At 40.1% G+C, this 6,073-nt stretch overlaps 1 non-coding gene across 1 annotated transcript; it reads right to left on the minus strand.

Moving 5' to 3' along the window:
* Nucleotides 1–1,960: 1,960 nt before the first annotated feature.
* LOC130964829 (small nucleolar RNA R71) lies at nucleotides 1,961–2,068 on the minus strand. The gene has a single exon (XR_009080899.1). It is a non-coding gene; the product is annotated as a small nucleolar RNA R71 (small nucleolar RNA).
* Between the last annotated feature and the right edge of the window lie 4,005 nt (nucleotides 2,069–6,073).

The following is a 6,073-nucleotide window of genomic DNA, read 5'->3' on the forward strand; positions in this document are numbered from 1 at the left end:
ATTATCATCAATTTAGCTCTTGAATGCAATGTCCTGCTGAAGCTTGGCTAGCTATGTCTAATTCCTTTAGACTAAAGCTTTAGACTAACATTGCATGATTCCTGGAATTCTCATTAAGAATTTTGATACCTTTGTTTTTCTTTTCCATATAATTTTCGAAAAAATCCAAAAAAATTTATAAAATCATAAAAACCAAAAATATTTTATGTTTCTTGTTTGAGTCTAGAGTCTCATTTTAAGTTTGGTGTCAATTGCATGCATTCATTCATGCGTCTTAAGGATCTTCAAGATGTTATTGATGATTTCTTACTCTAATCTTTAAATTCTCTTGACTTGAGTGTTTTGTGTGTCTCATATGCATTCTCATTAGTGTCAGTAGTGTACAAACTGCTAAGTTTGGTGTCTTGCATGCATTGTTATTTGATTTTAGTTGCATTTTGATTATTAAAAAATCCAAAAATATTTTTAATTTGTGTCTTCTCAAGTCAATAATACAGAGAATTGAAGATTCAGAACATACAGCAGAGGAATTGCACAGAAAAAGCTGGGCGTTCAAAACGCCCAGTGAAGAAGGACAGACTGGCGTTTAAACGCCAGCCAGGGTACCTGGTTGGGCGTTTAACGCCCAAAAGGGTATAGTTTTGGGCGTTAAACGCCAGAATGTGCACCATTCTGGGCGTTTAACGCCAGGATGGCACAAGGGGGAGGATTTTGTTTTCAAATCAATTTTTTTTCAAGTTTTCAAAGTTTTTCAAAATCAAATCTTTTTCAAATCATATCTTTTCAATCAAATGTTTTCAAAATCAATTTCTTTCCTTTTTCAAAGATACTTGCTATCAATTAATGATTTGATTCAACATTTCAAGTATGTTGCCTTTTTTGTTGAGAAAGGTTTAATGTTTGAATCATATCTTTTCTTGTTAGGCAAGTCATTAATTTTTAAAATAAAATCTTTTTTAAAATTGTTTTCAAATCATATCTTTTCAATCACATTTTTTTTAAAACCAATCATATCTTCTTAACCTCATCTTTTTCAAAATAATTTTCAATCAAATCTTTTTTGATTTCTAATTTCAATTTTTTTTCAAAAAAAAAAACAAAAAAAAACACTTGATTTCTTTTCCACTTTCATTTTCGAAAATCAAGTAGTGTTTTTCAAAAATATTTTCAAAATCCTTTACTTAATTTTCGAAAATTACTTCCCTTCTTCTCACATCCTTCTATTTATGGACTAACACTATTCCTTAATGCAAAATTCGAACTCCATCTTTTTTGATAAGTTCGAATTTTCTACTTCCGTCTTCTACTTTTCTTTTCCTTTGACACCTCAAGGAATTTCTATACTGTGGCATAGAGGATTCCATATTTTCTTGTTCTCTTCTCTTTCATATGAGCAGGAGCAGAGACAAAGGCATTCTTGTTGAAGCTGACCCTGAACCTGAAAGGACCTTGAAGCGAAAGCTAAGAGAAGCTAAGGCACAATTTTCTATAGAGGACCTAACAGAAATCTTCAAAGAAGAAGAAGACATGGCAGCCGAAAACAACAACAATGCAAACAATGCAAGGAAGGTGCTGGGTGACTTTACTGCACCTACTCCCGACTTCTATGGGAGAAGCATCTCTATCCCTGCCATTGGAGCAAACAATTTTGAGCTTAAGCCTCAATTAGTTTCTCTAATGCAACAGAATTGCAAGTTTCATGGACTTCCATTGGAAGATCCTCATCAGTGGACTTCCATTGGAAGATCCTCATCAGTTCTTAGCTGAATTCTTGCAAATCTGTGACACTGTCAAGACTAATGGGGTAAACCCTGAGGTCTACAGACTTATGCTATTCCCTTTTGCTGTAAGAGACAGAGCTAGGACATGGTTGCACTCTCAACCTAAAGAAAGCCTGGACTCTTGGGAAAAGCTAGTCAATGCCTTCTTGGCAAAGTTCTTTCCACCTCAAAAATTGAGTAAGCTTAGAGTGGAAGTCCAAACCTTCAGACAGAAGGATGGAGAATCCCTCTATGAAGCTTGGGAAAGATACAAACAATTGATCAGAAAATGTCCTTCTGACATGCTTTCTGAATGGAGCATCATAGGTATTTTCTATGATGGTTTCTCTGAACTATCCAAGATGTCTTTGGATAGCTCTGCTGGAAGATCTCTTCATTTGAAGAAGACGCCTACAGAAGCTCAAGAGCTGATTGAAATGGTTGCAAATAACCAATTCATGTACACTTTTGAAAGGAATCCTGTGAACAATGGGACTAATCAGAAGAAAGGAGTTCTTGAGATTGATGCTCTGAATGCCATTCTGGCTCAGAACAAGATATTGACTCAACAAGTCAATTTGATCTCTCAAAGTCTGTCTGGAATGCAAAATGCACCAAGCAGTACTAAGGATGCTCATCTGAAGAAGAAGCATATGATCCTGAGAACCCTTCAAAGGAAGGGTGAATTACTAGGAGAACCCTATGGAAACACCTATAATTCTTCATGGAGAAATCATCCAAATTTCTCATGGAAGAATCAAGAGAGACCTCAACAAGGTTTCAACAACAATAATGGTGGAAGAAACAGGTTTAGCAATGGCAAGCCTTTTCCATCATCTCTCAGCAACAGACAGAGAATTCTAAGCAGAACCCCTCTGACTTAGCAACTATGGTCTCTGATCTAATCAAAACCACTCAAAGTTTCATGACTGAACAAGGTCCTCCATAGGAATTTGGAGGCACAAGTGGGACAGCTGAGCAGAAAATTACTGAACTCCCTCCTAGTACTCTCCCAAGCACACAGAAGAAAATCCAAAAGGAGAGTGCAAGGCCATCAACATGGCCGAATTTGGAGAGGAAGGAGAGGCAGTGAACGCCACTGAGGAAGACCTCAATGGGCGTGCACTGACCTCCACTGAGTTCCCCAATGAGGAACCATGGGAATCTGAGGCTCAAAATGAGACCATAGAGATTCCATTGGATTTACTTCTGCCTTTCATGAGCTCTGATGAGATTCTTCCTCTGAAGAGGATAAGTATGTCACTGAAGAGCAAGTTGCTAAATACCTTGGAGCAATCATGAAGCTAAATGACAAGTTATTTGGAAATGAGACTTGGGAGAATGAACCTCCTTTGCTCACCAAAGAATTGGATGACTTGTCTAGGCAGGAATTACCTCAAAAGAGACAATCCTGGGAAGTTTTCAATACCTTGTACCATAGGCACCATGACCTTCAAGAAGCTCTGTGTGACTTAGGGTCAGTGTAAACCTCATGCCTCTCTCTGTAATGGAGAAGCTAGGATCTTTGAGGTACAAGCTGCAAGAATCTCATTAGAGATGGCAGACAACTCAAGAAAACAAGCTCATGGACTTGTAGAAGATGTTTTGGTGAAAATTGAAAACCATTACATCCCTGCTGATTTCATAGTCCTAGAGACTGGGAAGTGCATGGATGAAACCATCATCCTTGGCAGACCCTTCCTAGCCACAGCAAAGGCTGTGATTGATGTTGATAGAGGCGAACTGATCATTCAAGTGAATGAAGAATCCTTTGTGTTTTAAGGCTCAAGGATACCCTCTATCACCATGGAGAGGAAGCATGAAGAGCTTCTCTCAAATCAGAGTCAAACAGAGCCCCCACAGTCAAACTCTAAGTTTGGTGTTGGGAGGCCACAACCAAACCTAAGTTTGGTGTTGAACCCCCACATTCAAACTCTAAGTTTGGTGTTGGGAGGTTCCAACATTGCTCTGAGAAAATGTGAGGCTCCATGAGAGCCCTCTGTCAAGCTACTGACATTAAAGAAGCGCTTGTTGGGAGGCAACCCATGTTATATTTTGACTATTTTCTTTGTTATTTTTTTTTTTTGTAGGTTGATGATCATGAGAAGACACAAAATCAATTGAAAAAGCAAAAACAGAATGAAAAACAGGAAGAAAAATAGCACACCCTGGAGGAGGAACCCACTGGCGTTTAAACGCCAGTGAGACTAGCAGTTGGGCGTTTAACGCCCAGTCTGGCACCATTCTGGGCGTTTAACGCCAGAAAGGGGCACCAGACTGGCGTTAAACGCCAGAAAAGGGCAAGAACCTGGCGTTAAATGCCAGGAATGGGCACCAGCCCGGCGTTTAACGCCAGAAATGGCTGAAAACGTGATTTTGAATGCCATTTGGTGCAGGGATGACTTTTCCTTGACACCACAGGATCTGTGGACCCCACAGGATCCCCACCAACCCCACCACTCTCTCTCTTCTTCACCCATTCACCAATCAACTCAATACCTCTTCCCCAAAAACCCTTCACCTATCAAATCCCTTCTTTCTCTTCACCACTCACATCCATCCTTCATAAACCCCACCTACCTCACCATTCAAATTCAAACCACTTTCCCACCCAAACCCACCCTCACTTGACCGAACCTTACCCACCCTCTCTCCTATATATACCCTTCTTCACCCCTTCATTTTCACACAACCTAAACACCACTTCTCCCCCTCTTTGGCCGAACACAAAAGCCATTTTCTTCTTCCTTATTTCTTCTTCTTCTACTCTCTTCTTTCTTCTTTTGCTCGAGGACGAGCAAACCTTTTAAGTTTGGTGTGGTAAAAGCGTTGCTTTTTCGTTTTTCCATAACCATTATGGCATCCAAGGCCGGAGAAACCTCTAGAAAGAGGAAAGGGAAGGCAAAAGCTTCCACCTCCGAGTCATGGGAGATGGAAAGATTCATCTCAAGGGTGCATCAAGACAACTTCTATGAAGTTGTGGCCTTGAAGAAGGTGATCCCCGAGGTCCCTTTTTCACTCAAAAAAGGTGAATATCCGGAGATCCGACATGAGATCCGAAGAAGAGGTTGGGAAATTCTTACCAACCCCATTCAACAAGTCGAATCTTAATGGTTCAAGAGTTCTATGCCAATGCATGGATCACCAAGAACCATGATCAAAGTGTGAACCCGGATCCAAAGAATTATCTTACTATGGTTTGGGGGAAATACTTGGATTTTAGTCCGGAAAGTGTAAGGTTGGCATTCAATTTGCCCATGATGCAAGGAGATGAACACCCTTACACTAGAAGGGTCAACTTTGATCAAAGGTTGGACCAAGTCCTCACAGTCATATGTGAAGAGGGCGCACAATGGAAGAGAGATTCAAGAGGCAAGCCGGTTCAATTGAGAAGGCATGACCTCAAACCCGTGGCAAGAGGATGGTTGGAGTTCATCCAACGCTCAATCATTCCCACTAGCAACCGGTCCGAAGTTACTATAGACCAGGCCATCATGATCCATAGCATCATGATTGGAGAAGAAGTGGAAGTTCATGAGGTTATAGCCTAAGAACTCTATAAGGTGGCGGATAAGTCCTCTACCTTAGCAAGGTTAGCCTTTCCTCATCTCATTTGTCACCTCTGTTATTCAGTTGGAGTTGACATAGAGGGAGACACCCCCATTGTTGAGGATAAGCCCATCACTAAGAAAAGGATGGAGCACACAAGAGACCCCACTCATCATGAGATCCCTGAGATGCCTCAAGGGATGCACTTTCCTCCACAAAACTATTGGGAGCAAATCAACACCTCCCTAGGAGAACTGAGTTCCAACATGGGACAACTAAGGGTGGAGCACCAAGAACACTCCATTCTCCTCCATGAAATTAGAAAAGATCAAAGAATCATGAGAGAGGAGCAACAAAGACAAGGAAGAGACATTGAGGAGCTCAAGCACTCCATAGGATCTTCAAGAGGAAGAAAGAGCCGCCATCACTAAGGTGGACCCGTTCTTTAATCTCCTTGTTCTTTATTTCCTTTTTTTTCGAAAATTGTGCTTTATGTTTGTCCATGTTTGTGTCTTATGATCATTAGTGTCTTAGTGTCTATGCCTTAAAGTTATGAATGTCCTATGAATCCATCACCTTTCTTAAATAAACAATGTTCTTAATTGAAAAAAGATAAGAATTGCATGAATTTTGAATTTTATAACAGTTTAATTATTTTGATGTGGTGGCAACACTTTTGTTTTCTGAATGTATGCTTAAACAGTGCATATGTCTTTTGAATTTGTGGTTCATGAATGTTGGCTCTTGAAAGAATGATGAAAAAA

This window comes from Arachis stenosperma, chromosome 2 (genome assembly GCF_014773155.1).
Source record: "Arachis stenosperma cultivar V10309 chromosome 2, arast.V10309.gnm1.PFL2, whole genome shotgun sequence".
NCBI lineage: Eukaryota > Viridiplantae > Streptophyta > Magnoliopsida > Fabales > Fabaceae > Arachis > Arachis stenosperma.